Here is a 20007-nt window from a genome sequence, read left to right as displayed (position 1 = left end):
CGGAGAGAGAGAGAGGGCGTCAGTTTTTACTCGAATTGAGCCAGGCTACTGGCCTCAGCCACTGATGTCAAGCGGGTGGCGGGATGACCAAATAGGAATATGTGTAAATTTATAAATGTGTGTGTGTGTGTGTGTGTGTGTGAGAGAGAGAGATTTTGTCGGTGCTAGAGTCGGGGTACATGCTGCCTTGGGCGGAGGACCGCTCTCCTCTAAGACCCACTCCTCCTCCTTAGGTGCCCAGCTCGACGGAGCAGCGTCTTAGAAAAAGAGATATCGCACCTACTCCTCATAGGGGCTATATCTCAACTCTTGGACCCGGGCCCCGGTTTTTACGGCTGGTTGTTCGTGATTCCAAAGGTCTCGGGAGGGTGGAGACCAGTTTTGGACTTGTCCCCCCTCAACAAATTCCTCCCCAAAATCAAATTCAAGATGGACACACAGGCACAGATTCGGGAGACCATCCAACAAGGCGATTGGGCTACCTCTATCGATCTGGAAGATGCTTATTTTCATATCCTCATCCATTCGGCATCCCATCGGTACCAAACTCCTCCTGTCTTCACTGTAGCACACAAGTTAATCATATGCAATTTCAGCCTGTGTGCCGAGAACTTCCACAAAAAAGCCGACTGAGTCCTGTTCACTGTCACTTCAGTTGATGTCGGTGCGCGAGCGCGCGCATACAGTACACACACACACACACACGCGCGCGCGCGCGCGCGCGCTTATCACCGACTCCAACCGGACCGGAGTCCAATCCGGCCGGAAGTGTGACACACACACGCGGCTTTTGGAACTGCTGACCAAAAACAAAACAACAAAAAATCATTCAACTTCAGTCGATTTCAGCATCCCATCACACGAAAGGAATACGCGTGAATTTCTACCCTACGTGGTGTTACACTAAATGGAATTGGGGAGCCATCTTCACCAACTATGGCACACTGGCGAAAAGAAATACGCGTGTTTATCTCCTATGACAGTGTGAGAGTTTGGTTGTTCTAAAGAAGGAAGCTTTGTTCTTCAATTAACTTCTTCCTGGTAGGCAACGACATTTATTCACAGACTAAAACGACATAGAGCACCAGGTCGAGTCCAGAGACAGAGTGAGATGAGAAGAATTTCATCACTAGCTAACATTTCAAGCAGCAGTAAAGAGGTTCGAATATCCTCCTCAAACTTTCAGTCACACCAAGATGAAACAAGGTATTAATTAGCTAAACACAGACACAGACAGTGTTTGAATTTCTAGCAACACGTTTATTGCAGCCACATTATTCTTGGTTTCATGCTAAGTTATGATCATCATGCTAAAATATTCTATGCCCTAACAAGAACATGGTAGAGGTCACACATACCTGTCTAGTAAACATATTGCAGGTGGCTAGCGCAGGCTCGGAGGAGCTGAAGGGCTGAAGAGCTAAGGGTGTTGGTCGTCAGTAAGAGAGACTTGGTGTGTGAGCGACCGAGGGGCTTGTTGGTAGGTGCCTATATAGTGGGGTTGGGGAAAAGTATTGACTAATACTCTAGCGTAAACCGCGGCGTGTTGGCCCTTCTCTTGGAGAAGCCGTTGCCACCAAAACATTGTGACTGTAACTTGTCAGCTAAGTAAACTTTCCATCTTTGTGGGATCTCTGAACAGCCAGTGTACCAGAACTTGACTTTGTGATTCTTTGGTCAATCGACCATGTAATGAGGACCCTGCTGTAGTTTGCTTAACCTTTGGGTTTGACATGCTTGTGTTGTGACGTATACTGCCCGGCATTTACAGTATGACATTTATTGGTCAATTGTGGTAAACTGACCAGGACTGATGTGATACTTTGGTCTACAGACCATGGACTGTGGACCTGCTGTAGTTTGCTTAACCTATGAGTTTGACCTGTTTGTATTGGGACTTATACTGCCCGGCATTTACAGTACATTTATTGGTCAATTGTGGTAAACTGACCAGGATGTGATTCTTGCCAAACCCAGCCTTTTTAATTTTAGTAATTAAAACAGGTTTGACGTTACTAATGGTGTACACCTTAAAATACCTATTTTGCCTCATGTGATAATCCCTTCAGTTCTCGCCTCGGAGTCTGCCACGGTCCTTACGCGTCCTCAACACCACCACACTGACTGACGACTGAATCGGGCGCCTTCACTGGCACTGACAGGAAGTGTGCTGTCGCGGCAAAACCTTCGTCTGTGAACCGCCGGTGACCCGCGAACGGAAACAGACCGACATCACACACGAGACACATATGATTACTTCGTAGTAACAGACCGACAGTACACACGAGACACATATACATTACTTCGTAACAGCGAGACAGCAAGACACTTCTACTGACAGCAATACAAGGGCATCCAGGACCGAGTCATGAACTGGGTGCGGCCCGGCCACCTTAGAGTTTGGGTACCGTCCCGGCAGCTCACCATGGAGTTTCTTATCACACAATATCCCTATTTCCCTTTATTTTCTTACAGACCTGCTAACTTACAGACTTGAGCACACACACTGACACGAAAGCTTTACCAGCTCACGCAACGTGACACACTGCTCACTACATACAGGCCTGACCTCTGCAAATTAAAGGCACACATTCAAACAAGCTTTACTCAAGAAACCACACACTGAAAAATACTCACACAACTGAGCTTTACCTCACAAATCACAGACACAAATTCACACATGCAATGTTTACCATCAAATCACACACAAAGTTTTTTTTCCGAAGATTCATACACAATTTGATCACATACACAAGCTAAACCCGGTACTGAATAACACATCACACACACCGAGACACACTGACACTTTACTGAGCACTGACGGTCAGCAACTCATACAAGCTCTTCTGCTAATTTAACCAAACATCTCACATTGAGACACTGGCACTGACGGCAAGCTTTACCAAACAACTCAAACACAGACACACACAAGCTTTACCAAACAATATTGTATACAGACGCACACGTGACGCTTTACCGGCTATCAACAAACACAGATACACTCACTGGCACACAAACCGTGGCTACTGTGACAACTGACAGGCAGACACATACGAGCTTTACCATCTTATCTGTCTCGGCCACTCAGTGGCACACAGGTGACAAGCTTTGTATCCACCTACCAAAACACACACACACACATCAAAGTTCACCCAAGCTTTGCATGGCAACTCAGTCAGGAGCTAACCTACGTCACACACACACGCTCTCTTTAGGCCGACAATTCAAATACACACACTTCAAACAAGCTGCTAACACCTTACAAGCAAGATTTGCACGGCTTACAATAAACACACACACAGACAAGCTTTACGTAACAACTCACACACAGACATGCTCGCAGGTAAGTAGACTTCATGTAATTGGTGTGAGGTCACCCTCACCTTTCCAGTTCAGTGCCACAGAGGCCTGAAAAACTACCCCTGTGTGTGTGTGTGTGTGTGTGTGTATAGTGTGTGTGTGACAGAGCTGACTCGGAAGCACACAAATGCACAAACCTGTACGATACTGGTCCTGCAAGGCACACCCCTATTGACTTGCCTTTTGTTGGACGTTATTCAGCACGCCGTTTATCATGCGACAGGCTGTGCTCATAACACCAGGATGAATAGACGAGGTCTAAACTGGCTTCAATGGAAGGGCCTCTGAAGAGGGATTTCTAAGGCCATTCTGTTAAAAAGTATGCACGTTTCGGGTATAACAATGACTGTGTGTGCAACTGAAACGTCAATGCAGTGGAAAAATCGCCAAAGCTTACGTGACAAATGTTGGAGTGTAGGCCTAAATTATATTGTTTGTACAATGCATACGCATGCACGTTCTTTCTGCAGACAGTACCTTTGGACAGTGAGCTTTCACTGAACAGCCTGGAACGTGACACCGGTTCACAACTGACAGATCCCGGCAACACATAATGTGCGTTTGTCTGCCACAGTGTGTGTGTGTGTGTGTGTGTGTGTGTCAGTGAGAGTCAGTGTGTGGTACAACTGACGTCGGCCATGACAGACCGGACACTCAGTGACAGTTGGCATACCAGCCTGAGTCTTAATTAAACCGTGTAATAGTTTTATCAGTTCCTAAGAAACTGACTCCATGGGAAAGAAAAAGCTAAGTAACAGACAAAAAATATAAACAATAACACTTAGCAGAAAAACACTTGCGAGATCGAGACGAACACACACACAGACAAATGAATATATCACAAAACCGGCTGATGTGGAAAAACGTATAACCGAGGACTGATTACCACCACTCAACACATGGCAGCTACCAAAGAGACAGAGAACATGGAAACACTGGGCTTTTTGTTTCAAGAACCAATATGTTGGATCACCAGACCAACATACGGAGTGAAAAAGAGGGTAAATTGATGTGTGGGATGAGGCCGCTGGCATGTCGGCTGCAGTTACACATCTCAGCGAAAGATGCCGACTGCCAGCACGGTGTACACTGAACCCTGTCTGGATCGAGCCAGATTACCACTTGCCCCGACAATGAGTCTTTCCTTCTCTCTTTCTTTCCACCACCTGTGACCAGACTTTACCCCGACAAGCAACTGTCTGTAAAGTGGTATGGCTGCAATGAGAGGGAAGGAGAAGATGAGGGTGGTGTGGAGCATGAAGGGCCGGAAAATAGGCCCATGTTGAGCGGAAAAGACTGCTTGAGTGACTGGGGGTGGCACAGAGTAAAAAGAATCTGTGTGTGTGTGTGTTCCGTTGGTTTCTCCCCGCCATTGTGACTTCCCTGAACTTTCATTGTAGTATCTTGCCGCATTACAGGCGCTTAGCAAAGATATTCAGATCATAATAATTATGATACACTTACTTTCTCACTGGCACTGAACCGGATTTCCGGCCACGGAATATATAACACGTTTCGCACAACTTGAATAAAACTAAGTTTCAGGTAGCTGTGGTTTTCTTCGTTATATTGATTAGAACGACTCTATGAAAAGAGAGAGAGAGAGAGAGAGAGAGAGAGAGAGAGAGAACAAATTGAAAGAGAGGGAAAGCTCTCTGGGCCAACAAACGTGAAACAGGGAGGATGGAGTGGGTGCAAAAGAATGGCACAAAATTAATTCTGAGGTGGTGTCCGGGCTTTCATGGTAACCGGTTAATGCAAGAAGCCACACACAACGGACAGCAACAGCTTTTTCTGCACTCCCGATTCCATGAAACCTTGACATTCTTTTCTGTAATTCCACCCAGTCAACTGATCAATACACAGACGAGAATGTCGATTTGTTTATACTTCTGTAGAGGTTTTCGTTAACAGGACTTAAGGGCGTTAGTAAATTCAAAATGGTGTGGTATTTTTTATGAGCAAAGGACAAGGCTTTATCATTCAGTGACGGATATCTTTACTAGTCCGGGGACACCGGCACTATGGACTCGTAGAAAGAGAGAGAGAGAGAGAGAGAGGGAGGAGGGGCGATGTGGTAAGGCTACAACACACTGACATAACACTCACATGTGACTTTCACAACGTTGGTTGAGTGGGCTGAGGAAACAATGAAGGAAGATGGGATAATGTTCATGATGGGAAAACTGAAAAGTGGAGAGGACCCCTTCTCAGTGACAAGAGTTCTGTACATTCGGACCATTCCACCAAACTGTCCCCTGCGGATGCCTTGTTTGTTCTAGCGAAGTTTAGGATACTGCGATATTTAAAATGAAATTAGATTTAAAACTTATGCTGGCAAAAGGTGGCTGCCGTGGCGAAAGTTCAGGCTGATTTCACTTCAGTCGTACACGCCTTTTCTTCTTCTTTTCCCATAACTCGAACAAGTTTGATGACTGTCATTTTGGATACGGATAGGCCAAATTGCGAACGTTCCACGGAGTCGAAGCAACCAGCTCAAGTGACGTGAGCCTCTTCACAGACATCAGGTCATCAGTGCTATTGTCAAATCAGTGTACTCTTCTGTTTTTGAAGGCTTTCTGCGATTGGTTGAACCCAAAAAAAGTTCAACTTCTTGTTTCCAACGTGTTTTCACCAACAGGCCTTCTTAAATTCTTCCAGCTCTGGTAATGCATAATTCATTCACATATCCGGCAGTAAAATCTCAGTATGTTTTAAACTGTCATTGTCGAGTCTGGCTTGCTTCCTTTGACTAGTTTTTGGATTCAGTTGTGACAGCACGTTTGTGAACTTGGTCAGCAGTGGTGTGCGATGAGAAGACTGAGCGTGGCAATAGCCAGATATAGCTGATGTTTGACTGGTTCATGAAAATGAAGATTCATTAATTCTAAGGTAACAGTACGAGGTCGAAACAGGCGTTAAATTGTGAAATGTGTGTGGTGGGAGTTCCTTCGAAGAAGGGCGGTACACCGTTCGCAATTACGCATACCTCCCCTATATCCTCTGGAGCCGAATTTTTAAAAAAAGAAGAAAAAAAAGTGATCGACCTTTCTCCGTAAAAAACAACAACACACAAACAAACAAAAAAAAACTTGACCAATCCGTAGGATACGTTATCAGTTTTCCCAGTTTTACTATTGTTGACAACTTACATCCCATACTTGAACGCGTCTTTTAAGAACAACAATAACCGATTCCGAATATTATCATTTTCTTATGTAATTTTTAGCTATGAATCAACAGGACAAACGTTAAGTTTTCCATTTCAGCAGTTCTTACCTTAGAAGACTGACAGGTTTTTCGCCCAAGTGTATGACTGGTCAAAGGTAACTTATCATACTGTATACGTCTCTTTTCACATTACGTCATTCACACTTGAAAAAAAAACCGCGAGACCCGAATATTGGATATTTCTTTGTAATATCGCGGATTTTTGTGGGTTTATTTTCACTCACAAATGTAAGACTGGTTGAAAAACTACCTGCTTTAGCAAACTAGCAGTACAATTATCCTCCCCCCAAAACAGCAACAACAAAAACCCACAAAAAACCCCCAAAACAACAAAACAACTGAAACACACACACACAGAACCCTCACCCTGATAAAAAGAAAAAAAAGCAAGTTATTTAGAACTGATTAAAAAAACAGAGAGAAAGAAACATTCATACGTATAAATTGTGGGAGCATACTATCTTACAACTGCATAAAGGCAAATAACAATGCATAATTTCTATAGAAGGATACACTGTCATCTTTCATTCTGGAAACCGGTATCTGGACAGCAGTTTCATTAACCTTAATAGGCATGAGTGACTCAGGTTTTCATTGTTGAGGGGTCAGGTGACACATCTGGTCCTGGAATGATTCAACAGGCTGGTGTAGTCCTTCTGGGTTTTTATTATTTTTTGTTGACCAGTAACTTCACATGCGGTCCAACTGATTACATCTAAATACTATGCAATCACAAATCCCTCACCTCTGAGAACACAGATACATAAACAAATATACAACATTATACATAAACTCTCACACCATCTCACACACACATAGAAAGAAAGAAAACACCTGGATTTCATGACAGATAATATATTTTATTGAAACGAAATGAATGCACAAAATTCAAACACAAAGAAGAAGACAATCAGTTTGATAAGAAATGGGATAGAAATTTAAAAACAAAGTAAAATCCAATCAACATTATTTCTTCAAAATTGTAAGGTTTGTATATATTCTATCACCCCTATGCCCCTCACATAATGATGCACCCATCATATATAAAACAGTAATAAACATACTGGAAAAATAAACTGGACATACTAAGCTATCTAAGAAGAATTATTTCCATAAGGCAAAAGTTTTGACATGCTCTATGAATTTGGGAGTTGTACAGTAATGAATGTGATGTAACTATAAAACACTGTTCCTTGTATAATTAAGTTACTAATTGCTGGCAGTCTTCCATATAATGGAATGAACAGTAAGTGTGACAAAGTACAACTAACTTACAGAAGATTACAGCAAACCCCTGTCTTCTACAACTTCATAAGCAAATAAATTTGCTTGAAATATACATTATCACATACTATATTACTTACTACTAAGTCTACTTTACTCAAAACTATGCTGATACCAACATTTTGATCACTGCTCATGAGTTATTTTATCTCATCTCTCCACAAGCAGGAAATATATATATATATATATATATATAAATATTCTATGTGTGTGCAAGTGTGTCCGTGAATTGGTTTGTTCCTTGCTTCAATGTAATAAGGCGCTCTTCCCTATTCTCCATGTATATCTATATTGCCAACTTATCCATGCTGATCAGTTTTGTGTGTGTGTGTGTGTGTGTGTGTGTGTGTGTGTGTGTGTGTGTGAGTGAGTGAGTGAGTGAGCGAGCGAGAGACAGAGTGAGTGTTCAAAAAAAAAAAAAAAGTTTGTGTAACAAGTATCAGTAACACACTACTCATCATTCATTTCATTGGCCAAACTGATTAGCCCATTCTGTTTTGTGACAGCTGTGACAGCAATGTTAAGTTTGTGCCATTGATCTGTGTGTGCATGCGTGCGTGTAATGAGGGTGAGATGTGTGTGTGTGTGCTTGTCCGGTCTGTCAATTTCTTAACACTCAAAATCCTTGGTCTCTGTCAAAGTCAGGGTTCTTGACTCAGGACCCAATTTTTTTAAAAACAAAAATATGATAAAATGTAAAATGAAACTGACAAACTTATTAAAAAAAATATGCTTCTATACTTTTACCATGTTTGGTAAAATATATTTTCTGATTTCTGGAGACAGAAGAACACCACATTGCATATGAAGTCAGAAAGACTAATTTTCTTACCCCACCATCTTTCTGTGAGCTGCATCAACACTGGTCAAGCTGTTTGTGAGAAATTGACTGTGGAAACAGATGTGTCATGACACACTTACGACCTCTTGTTGCTTGGTTGACACTGGAACCTTCTGACCCAGCCAAACCAGTGTTTGTAGTATCATCGTAGCTGTGCTTGCCATTACTTTTCTTGTGCAGTTCATGTCTGATCTACCAGATCTCTGTGGACATGGTTCCCGTAATCTTTCCTTTTTAGACTGGAAAACATGTAGCTGATGGTAAGTTTATTCTCACAAAATGCAAAATGATATATTTTTTCACAAACAAGGCATGGGATAATGATCCGTCAGCACAACACTTTGTTGCTGTTTATGTATAAGTATTTCAATGACTTTCACAGTATTTAAACAAGATAATGGAATAATGAGCACTTCACAAGACATTCAGTAACTTTCTCTCAGGTCAGAAGCTACACGGGCATACAACCTCAACTTGATCATACTGATGTTCAAGCCAGTGCTGTTTACTTGACATCAGCTTGCAGCTGCACACAAGTTAACAAGAAGGGGGGTGGGGGGGAGGAATAGTATGCCCACCTAAACCATGTCAAACTGAATACTTTATGAAGAACTCTACATTATCGTTATACTGAGAAAGTTTGTTTTAGTAACTTTAATACAGCACATGTGAAATTATCATATGTCATTATCTGTATGGCAGGTATATGGGAAAAAATACAAGACCAGTCTCGTTTGTACTAAAGCTTTTCTAATTATCAAGGCCACTCTCTAGACTGTTTCATAGTGTTTGATGATCACTGGATGTATGACATGAACTATAATAATAATTACATTAAAAAATAAAATATAAATAAAAAAAAAAATCCTTTTTGCAAGCATGTTTTGATGAACATTGGATGTTGCACAGGAACTCTATCATTAAAAACTATCATTTTCCATCTCCTCTTTGCAAGCACGTGTATGTACATGTTGTGTTGTGTTGTGTTGTGTTGTGTGTGTGTGTGTGTGTGAAGAGTAAGGTTACAAAAAGTTACATATCTTATTTAAATGGTTATGTGTAAAAAAGAAACTTATTCAGAGAGATTGTTTAACTGAGTAAAAGTGGTAAGAGTGATTATGACCAGACTAAACCAGTACAATTTTTTTCTTTTGTTTGAGCCTGTGTCACAACAGCATCAAATGTACCATGTTAATGAAAGAAAACATGAAAATCAGCTGATGCTGTCAACATTAACATTTAATGCCTATTGATCAGTAACATATCCACCATTCCAACAAAATATAATTTTTTCCAACAAAATATACTTATCATAGTCCACATCGATAAAGTTTAAATTTTTTTTTTTTTTATTCACTGGTAGAATAATTAAAAAGAAAAGGTAAAGGTGAAAGTCTACCCCCCCCCCCCCCCTTTAAACATACATACATGTGCATATGTGTTCAACTCATACAGACATTACATTCATAGTACACCTGTAAGGAGCAACTGAAATAATTTAAATATTAAAAGAGAAAGGTGTGCGAGTGTGTGTATGTGCCCCCCCCCCTCTCTCTGTGTGTGTGTGTGTTCCATTGTTTTAACATCTTTGCACAGGCGATCCTTAATTAAATCATTTGACTGTCGGTGTCACATTATCAATGTATTAACTATTATTAAAAAAAATATTAATAATGAAATGAGGTTTTTTTGTTTTTTTTAAAGTTACATTTTTCTTTCGTCTATGTAGGTTAATTAGTGTGTCTGTCAGTGTGTGTGTTGCATGAGAAGCCAGCAGAAAACATGTCTTTGGGAATGGGAGGTGTGTGTGTGTGTGTGTGTGTGTGTGTGTGTGTGTGTGTGTGTGTGTGTGTGTGTGTGTGTGCATGTGCAAAACCACAATTTTGAAATACTGATTGCATCAAAATGGAATTTTGACAAAATAATATAGGCATATTTATTACAAGATTCAAAAACAAAACAAAGGTTGTTCTGAAGAAATATGAATGTAATTATATTATTTCAACTGTTAAAATTGAAGTATTAACTTTAAACATGTATACTTCGAATCTGAAAACAACAAAAAGCATCATCATCATCATCTCCCCATTTAATTATTTCAAGAACTGAAGTTTGTGTGTAAGTGCATGTTGGTGTGTGTGTGTGCTCCACTATGTATGTCACTGTCAGTGTCATTAACAATACTAGAGTCATGTGCATGTGACTGTGTATGCATGTCTGCAAAATATTTATTAAGTGTGTTCATAGAATACTCTCTTCCCTCCATACCTGCTCATTACTGACACTGAACTCCCCATACCCCACCATCTCCCGAAAAGAAAAGATCTCCAAAAACACAAGTTTATTGTTCAAATCCGTTAACTCCATTTCCATCGAGCGCAGCTGAGTCAGAGATTTTCACATTTCAGTGTTTTCACACAAAGTATCACTTCGTGCAGTCACTGCCTACGTGCTGGTGGTGCATTTCGCCTTCAATCAAGTCAACAACTCTGGAAATAAATATTTCACAACAATAATAAGCATGGTAGGTACAACGAGCTCACCTACTCGTCTGCTGTGTAGACGGAACTTCGAAAAATTTGCAGTCTGCTCTGCCTTCGGACTAGCATTGAATGTGAACATGTACAAACTCCACTACGCACACAAACATCAGGAAGTGAAGAGTAAATTAGGTCGAATAAATCATCATTGTTCATTTGAAACGAAAATGGTGTCTGGACAAGAAAACTTCTTAGCATTCGTTGTGAACTGATTACTTACGTGCCATTCGTTATGTTTCCCCCTGATACGTTATTTCCATGCCACAAACTGGTGAAGTTGTTTGTGAACGAAGAGGACCGGACCAGGATATTGGTTCGTTCTGGTGTCCCTGTTCATTAGAACAGCAATCGATATGATGTTTCGCCACAGCTTCTCATCTTTGTAGGATATACTACGGCCTGCATGCAGTAAAAACAACAACAGTCTTCCAGCAGCCTGATATTCGGTTTGTTTTCTTACAATTTTTTTCTTCTATGAGTCGACATAGTCGGGCCGGGTTTGACTTCTTACGAGTTAGCTTGTTGGGGTTCGCAGCCCCTGCTTGGTCACGTGAGGTCTATTTATGCACAGCCATTGGTCTTTGAGTTAGACATCTCAACGAAAGATAACCGCCATTATGTGTTGCAGACAGCAACTGCGAGGAGTAGGAATGCTGTTTGTGTTTTCGGATGTGACTGACGTGAACACTTTTTCAAAGACCAAGAGCAGTTTTGCATAATCATCGCGGTTATTTTTCCCTCCTTACCACTCGTATTCCAGACTGTGATTTGTGTGACATGAAATTGAAAGGTGTCTTCTGTTGCGTTGTGAAGTCACGGCATTGATGATTGAATGCGCACCACAGTGAAGTTCACGGAGTGAGTAATCTGGGTTTTGACAGTTGACCGTAGGTATTGAGAGGTTACCATGTTAATGCTAGTGAAATCGTAAAATTGACAAAATGACAGAACGAGGAACGAGATTTTCATTCTGATTTCATTTTTGTCCAAGACAACAAAAAACCGTGCCCTTGGAATATCGAAAATAGGAATTGTTACTCCATACTCGGGACAGAAGTCAGTAGATCTAATGATTTCAGTGGCTTGAATGATTAACCAGACTAATAAAATCGATAAATGTGAGAGGATGTTGAGGATTCAAAGGATGAGGGATGCAATCTTTTTAAGCTTTATGTTAAAGTGTTACAGTGATGGGTACTGAGAATATTCACCATGTGAAGCTGTGGTGCAGATTATAGATTTATGGTCTACGAGCAAGATCTAAAGAATTCTGCAAATTTTATTACCATTGATTTAAATCTTAGTATATTTAGTTCAATAATGCAAGAACATGTCTGTATTTTGTTTGATTGGAGACAGGATACTAGATAGAAGCAGAGAAAAGTTTGGACTTTTTCCCCTAAAGAAACCTTTGCCAGTGCTTCAGCATTATTGAACAAAAAATATACACATAGTTTTTCTTACAAATTAGAGATTATAAAGCAGATTATGTTTTTATTAGAATCTGTTTGAGTACTGCTGTGTAAATAGTTTAGTTTTCTGGGAGGTTGAACATTAGCTTATAAACTGTTTGTCAAAGGCATCACAATCTTATTGTGAGACTTAGCTGAGGCCAAGGTAGAACTATAATAAGCAGTTGTGTCAAATTTTGATGTCTATTTTAACACAAGTGTGTCAAAAAAAACAAACAAAAAAAAAGTCAAAATAATCCGGAAAATTTGCTGTTATCACTGATATGATCTGTGACTTCAAGTTCCAGGCAGTTTTGGTTTGTCACAGCTCACATTTGTGTTGCATACATGAGGTCATGAATTAACAGTTGAAGAAGAAGAAGAAAAAAGAATACTAATTTTACCTGAAGAAGTGAAGGTCAGATTGAGTCATTTTCAATAGACTCTGAAATACTGTATCTTTTTATGCAAGCAGGATGGAAACTGGTCTCAGGATTTATTCAGAAATGAAGTTTTAGAGCAGTGTATTTTTATTAACTTTAAGTTCCATACCATAAAACCTTTTTTTTCAGAAGCAGGTCACAGCTCTTCTTGACCAGATACTATGATAAAGTCATTGTTGTTATTTTTTGAAATTTTGAGGTATTGTAAGTTGTACATTGAGTAACACACACCTAAAATCACCTAAAACCAGCAGACTTTAAAGCTTTTGTAAAAGAAATGGGTAATTTCAACGTTTTGTTGTTGCCATTCATCAAACTCAAAAGCCAGTGTCACTTATTGTTGCATTTATAGCTGATATTTTGAACACAGTTAAAAAAACAAACTTTTATTTATATAAATACAAATCATCATCATCATTAACACTGCAACAGTCAAGGAAACAAATTGAATAAAGACATATAGCCATCACTTTGGAATGGAGGACAAAATAATTAAGATACTTATTCATTGCATCCACACTATAATTATAGAATCATGCAGGATTACAGATGGGATAGATTCTTTCATACATTATGAATATGCTGACCAGGTACATCTGTGCTTGTACTCAGCAGCCTGTGTAAACAGGAAGTGACAGGAAGTGATCAGTTGTTTATTTACTGAAATACATCACTATAACAATGTATGGTACAAGCAGGGTTCGTCATTAACATTTTTTCACATGAGCGCCTGCGCTCTAGTTTCAGAATTTTGATGAGCGCAAACTGAAAACTAAGAGCGCACACTAAAAACTTCTTCTTTTCGCCATCCCCTTCACCGTCAGCCTTCCTTTTTGGGATCAAATATTTCAGCATTTTGATTTTGCACGGCCGCGAAATCGATCGTGTGCTCCACTTTTCTACTCTTCAAGTCTGAAGAGCGCTCTTTTGCATAGCTTCCCCTGATTCACTAGGCCTACTTCCGGTTGAACTAACAAAACGTAAACAGACGGCTTTCAAACTTTGGTAAATGCAAAACGATCGCGCTTTTGACTCTTGTTTGTGATGGACAATGGAATAACAATTTAGATACAGTAGTGTATGCTTATGTCTTTTCAAAATCAAGAGCGCAAGCGCTCTGAGTCAAGGAATTTTCCAGAGCGCAATTTGTTTTTTCAGAGCGTTCCGCTCAGCGCTCCCGTTAGTGACGAACCCTGTACAAGTTCAGAATGTCTGAAGTCTGTTTGATGGAATAAAAGAAATATAACAACAGTACTCAATGAAGTTTTAATGAATGGACATGGTTTTATCCTATTTATATGTAAACTTGATCTTGATCCTCTTTCGGCTGATTTGATACTTGGCCAAAACCATTTTTCTGTAGTATGACAAAAAAAGAAAAAGATAAAAAAAGAAAAGAAAAGAAGACATTATCTACACAACTGATGATTTAGATAATCACAGCTTTGATGTCTGTGTGCTTCATATTGGCAGCAGAAGTTGATATTTCTGATGTGTACTTACTCGTATTTTACTTTGTCTTTATATGAATACCAGGTTGTTGACAGTGGTATTTGTGCAATCATTCAACAATTCTTTGTTCTCATGTCAAGAGATTAAACAAAAGATAAAAACAAAGCAAAAAAACTTGGCAAGTCCTTTATTGGGTTTTTCTTGGTCTTTGTTCCTCTTTTAAGAAATTGATTTTCTCTCTCTCTCTCTCTCTCTCTCTCTCTCTCACACACACACACAATCTCACACACTCATACTTGCACACATACCTCCGCATAGTCTTGTTACTATCATTGTACAGAGAAGATTTTCTCTGGTTACAGGTTGTTCATTTGATTTTGGAAACACTTGTATAGTTGTAAGATAGTAAGATAGTAAGTCATGTGAGCATGACTTTTATGGCCTCTACTTTGGGTGTAACAGTACACATACAATTTGTGTTACATGATCTTGTTGCACAGTCTGAAAGGTATGATATATTGACAACAGCCAAAGTTGCTCTGGAGTTATTTTGAGAAAGAATGTGGACTAACTAGCTAGGTAAACTGTTTTTGTCCTAGATTATACAAAGGAGGATTAAATTAAAATGAAGACCATTCATGACTTGAACTGTTCCTTCGATATGCTCTTTTAATCTTGGAGGTAGGGTTTATCATTATATTTCAAGAGCCTGTGCAAGAGTTCATTACCCATGACTGACTTCAAGTTCAGTGATTTGATATTAGATTAGTTAGGATGTTGTCTAAATAAGGTTTATGGAAATATTTGTCAGTAATTGATAAATGTGACATTTGTGATAGATATTTGAAATACAACTTGTACTTCAACAGACTGAATACTCTGATGTTCTTGATTAAAATCTTTTTTGATACATATTGTTTTAAAATGAAAATATAAATGATGCCCTTACGGTTTCAGACTGGTGCAGGACAATGAATTGAATTGTGTTGAAATTTATGCTTCAGTCAGGCAAAAATTATACCCAGAAATAATTTACATCCTAGATAAGTTCTTTATATTGTATGATACATTTTTTTGTTTGTTTATCACTTGAGGAGAGAAAAAAATGATATACTGATATAACACAATTTTAATCAATCAAAATTGGAATGAGCTTTTTACATTTGACTGTTTTCATGCATTTACCCGCATCTGGTTTGATCTTAATTGTACTTAAAGAGAAGTAATATAGTTTATCAGCATTATTTATCATTTATCTTTTTTCTCATTCCAAACTTTGCCTTCCATGTATGTTTTGCAGAGCTCAGACTAGTCAGAGGGTAGCCAAGTCTTCTGACTGAAAGAATATATATATACTTTCATGGGCTGATCTGTTGTCTAAACCCTTCTGCGTTTTGGTAGAATTTGTTCTGATTTGTTAAACTTCATTCTGCATTCTGATTACCTAAAATTTATACTGAATCAAAATCCAAAACAATGACTTTGTTCAGTGTAATCTCACAGATCTGCATTAGTGCCAGCATGCGTTCATGTTTACTAACCAAAGACTTATTTTGCTCCAAATCCACTGCTGTCATAAAGTGCAAAGTTAATGTGTTGCCAAGTGGTTGAATAAGACAGACATGTTTTGCACAAACTGAAGTTCCATGACAAGCATACTGAGAAAATTGTACCCACTAGATTGTAGGGTCAGCTGTCACAGTGTCAGTGGAATTTTGTTTATTTTTTGTTTACATTAGTCACAAGTACACAGAAGAAGTTCAAGTCCAAAGATTATTTTGAGTGTTAATAATTCCCTCTTGGTTTTCAGTTGGGATTGAAAAGCACAGTAATATTTTGGTCTCCTTTTCCTGAAGCCAAGGGCACAGAGTTTCATGTTTTAAAGAGATTTTATGAGTTTTCGTCAAAATGTGATTGACTTTTGTTCAAGGGAGGATTTGTATGCACCTACTAGGTGAGAGCTTTGAAGTTTCTTCACATTTCTCAGTCAGCTGGGTTGATTAATTTAGTTCTACTAATTTTGGAATCTGAACATTGTTTTAGTGTGTAAATTTGTAGAACAGTGGATTGAGCCTTCCATGCATTTGATACATCTCTATTGTTGCTAACTCACTAGATTGCTACTCATGCAATGTGGGCTTAATGTGCTGTATGGAAGGTTTGTTATGGAAGTATTTGCAAGATGTGATGAAAAAAAGGGTATTGGATCAGCAGCCGAACGAAATTGTTCAAAATGTGAGATAAGTAATGCACATAACTTGATTTACTCCTATCATCATGAAATCACCGTGTTAAATCCCTGCATCATTTTGGAGACTTAAAAATTAATTCATTAATGGAGAACACATATATACAAATATGAATGGGAATGAAGTTTACTTTTATATGTTTTTTCAAGAGATCACTGTGTATTTTGGAGATTCATGCAGTGTTGATCTCAATCAGTCAAGATTATTATTTGAATGGTAAATAGTTGCGTTCCAGATGCCTTGGTTTCTAGTACTGTTACTTTCAGCTGGACTTGTCACACATCGCATTTTCCATCTTTTATTCTCTTCCTGGAGGTACTTAGTCTGTAGAACTAGAGTTACAGATTTGTGTACGGTTACTGGTTGTCCACGTGTGGCCAGTCCAGACATTTTACCAAATTCTTTACCTGTTGACATACTTTACAGTGTTTTTACCATGTGAAGCAAATCATCTTGTTCCTTACAAACTTCACCAATCCAGGAACAGAATAAGTTTGTTCATATGTCATGACTTGTAGGTTGTCAAGAAATTATATAGCAAAATGGCATTCCAGCAGAGACTGCAAAGTGCAATACACATACTGCAGCATGGAGACATCAGGTGGAGAAGCGCTACAACAAGCAGTTGTACATGTCAAGAAAGGGATTGCCTGTTCTGAAAGCAAGAACTATATCTTTGCTCTAGTTCCCAACCAGAACTTTTACCAGTCTTTTTTTTATATAATTATTGTTTTTTCTAACAGAACTTTAGCCTTAGGGTTGCAGAATTGGCAAGGTGTTGGACTTCTGATCCAGTGGTCAGGGTTTCATCCCCTGTTTTGGTCTGGTGTTGTGTCCCTGGGAAAGGCACTTTACTCTGGTTTTCCTCACTCCACCTGTGTGTGAATAGGTACCTGACTTGGTTGAGGAAGGTTAAAACGGTGGAAGGAGAGAATTGGAGTCTGCCTTCCTATGCCAAGCCCAAGACAATGGGTATGAATTCACTGCCCCAATGGCCATAAAAAGCTATGGAACCTTTTCAAGGATGGAAAGGGTAAAGCATATCAAATGTCAGCCACAGTGTAGAAAATCTCTTCTGTCCTTTATAAGGTCTTATTGGTTGGGTTTCCCCAGTGTTAATTTTAATCCTTTATATGATTATGTTGTCTGCAGTTAGCAGTGTTCAGTGTCTATATACAGATTGAAAAAAGACTTGCCTTGGATGCATAGTTCAGGTATTGATTTCTTTTCCATTAAGACCCTGATTTGGTTTTCTGCAAAATGTCAAAATGTCTTTTCTTCCCACAGTTATTACTCAAGGTTCCTTTTCTTTGTCTTTTTGTCTCAGGACTGAAGGGACATTTCTTCTTTCAGGACTGAAGGGACAGTTCTTGTCTCAGGACAGAAGAGAAAGGCACTGTGCCTAACTGATATCAAGTTCAATAGATAGAATGCAACTTTATTAAAAAAACAAAACAAACAAAAACAAAAAACAAAAACAGATTCCATTTTTTTGTTGAAGTTTAAAAACAACACATGCATGTGCAGAATTGGTGGTGTCACCATGGTTAACACTTAGAATAGCTGCTATTTGATGATTTTCAACCTGACCAAAGACTTTGTTTAGTCAGATCTGGATGCTTACTGCAACACATCAGAACTAAATCAAGAGAACTTGAGTCTTCGACTGTGGCCAAGTTCTTCATCACTTTGAGGTAACCATATTCCAAGATCTTTTTTTAATTAATTTAAAAAAAAAATTTTTTTGAATACTTCATTTTGAGGCAATGAACAAAGTCTAATCAGTGAAAAGCATGCATTGACAATTTCATATAATTTTCTCTTCATTGCACAAGGTCTTCTATGTCAAAGACAGTTGATGACATTCCAGTGGTATTGAAGATTACTGCCTGGTGCCTGAAAAATACTTTTAGTAAGGGTCTACTTTCCAAACCAGTCTTTTTCTCAGAATTTTGTGCAGTACTTCATTGTGAAAATGGTGGACAGTTGCACTTGCAGTCTTTAAAATTTCACTTGACTTAGGCTTCCTGTGCAAGTTTCACGAGACAAAATGAGCAAGTTAGACGAGCTTACTTATGAAGTCTAACTTAAGTTTTGTTAAGAGAAATGTGGGCAGGAACCAATCAAGTGTTACACCCATTTCAGCACCACTAGATGAAATTAAACAGTGAAATATTTGCAACTGTTGCAATCAACATCCTGTGTTTGTTGTTTCTGTGAAATGACTGTCACATGCAAAGTATTGTGAATTGCATGTAACAGTATCATGAATAGTACTAGTAGTTTTTCATATTTTCAGAAGTCAAAAGAAAAGCATCGATTTTTGTACAAGACACAACAACATTGCAGGCAAGGCAGCAGTCAAATGGTTTGATATCGAGACTGGACAAAACGTATGCAGCATTTTGGTTTTGTGTTGGTCATCAGCCATAGATGCAAACAAATTTGAAATGACCCATCGATGTGGCAGCTAGTTAGTCACTTTGACTCACTAATTTTTCGTGAAATCAGTTTTGCAAAAAGAACTTAAGTACATTTCTCTTACTCTCCTTTAAAATAGCCATGATTGCTGTTTCAAACTCAGAAAAAGATATATTGATTTAGATGTTAGTTTTTTTGCAGTTCAGTATAGAGCAGACGAACATTGTAAAAAAAAAAAAAAAAAGAGGGGAAAAGAAGAAAAAAGGAGAATACTTGTACAAAGCCAGGAGATGACATGAGTTTTTTTTTGTTTTTTTAAAATTTTATTATTATTATTATTATTATTTTTTAGAAAGGCATTGTTGCTTGCATATTGTGAACTTTGGTGGAATATAGTGTCAATTTAACTTTTTTACTTTCCTGTCAGTCTTCAAGTTCTTGACTGATTATGGGTTCAATACATATAGAACAATTGCTGTAAAGTGTAAGAAATCATCCCTGAATTGTGGAGATTACTGCAGAATGGAGTCACCAAATGTTGAGAAAGAGTGAGTGTTCAGAACAGTTGTAATCTCATCCATTCTTCAAGTGTCTGGAGAGTTTGAATTTGTAAAATTTCTTAGTGTTTGTGGGCAACTTGAATGTTTATTTTGTTGATGTTATGCAAAAAATGTGGCCCTTTGAAGTTTGAAGTAATACCTGTGCCTGTTTCAGACCAAGCTAGTCTAGACAAGT

The 20007-nt window shown here is 38.7% G+C and overlaps 1 protein-coding gene across 1 annotated transcript in view; it reads left to right on the top strand.

The window, feature by feature from the left end:
• Positions 1-11872: 11872 nt before the first annotated feature.
• Positions 11873-20007, top strand: part of LOC143292885 (uncharacterized) — a 44126-nt gene continuing 35991 nt past the window's right edge. The window contains exon 1 of the mRNA XM_076603550.1: positions 11873-12114. The gene's annotated coding sequence lies outside the window, so the exon portion shown is untranslated. The remainder of the gene's footprint in view (positions 12115-20007) is intronic.

The sequence above is a fragment of the Babylonia areolata genome, chromosome 18, assembly GCF_041734735.1.
Source record: "Babylonia areolata isolate BAREFJ2019XMU chromosome 18, ASM4173473v1, whole genome shotgun sequence".
Taxonomy (NCBI): Eukaryota; Metazoa; Mollusca; class Gastropoda; order Neogastropoda; family Buccinidae; genus Babylonia; species Babylonia areolata.
The sequence above is the reverse complement of the archived record's forward strand: the minus strand, read 5'-3'. Positions and strand labels throughout refer to the sequence as shown.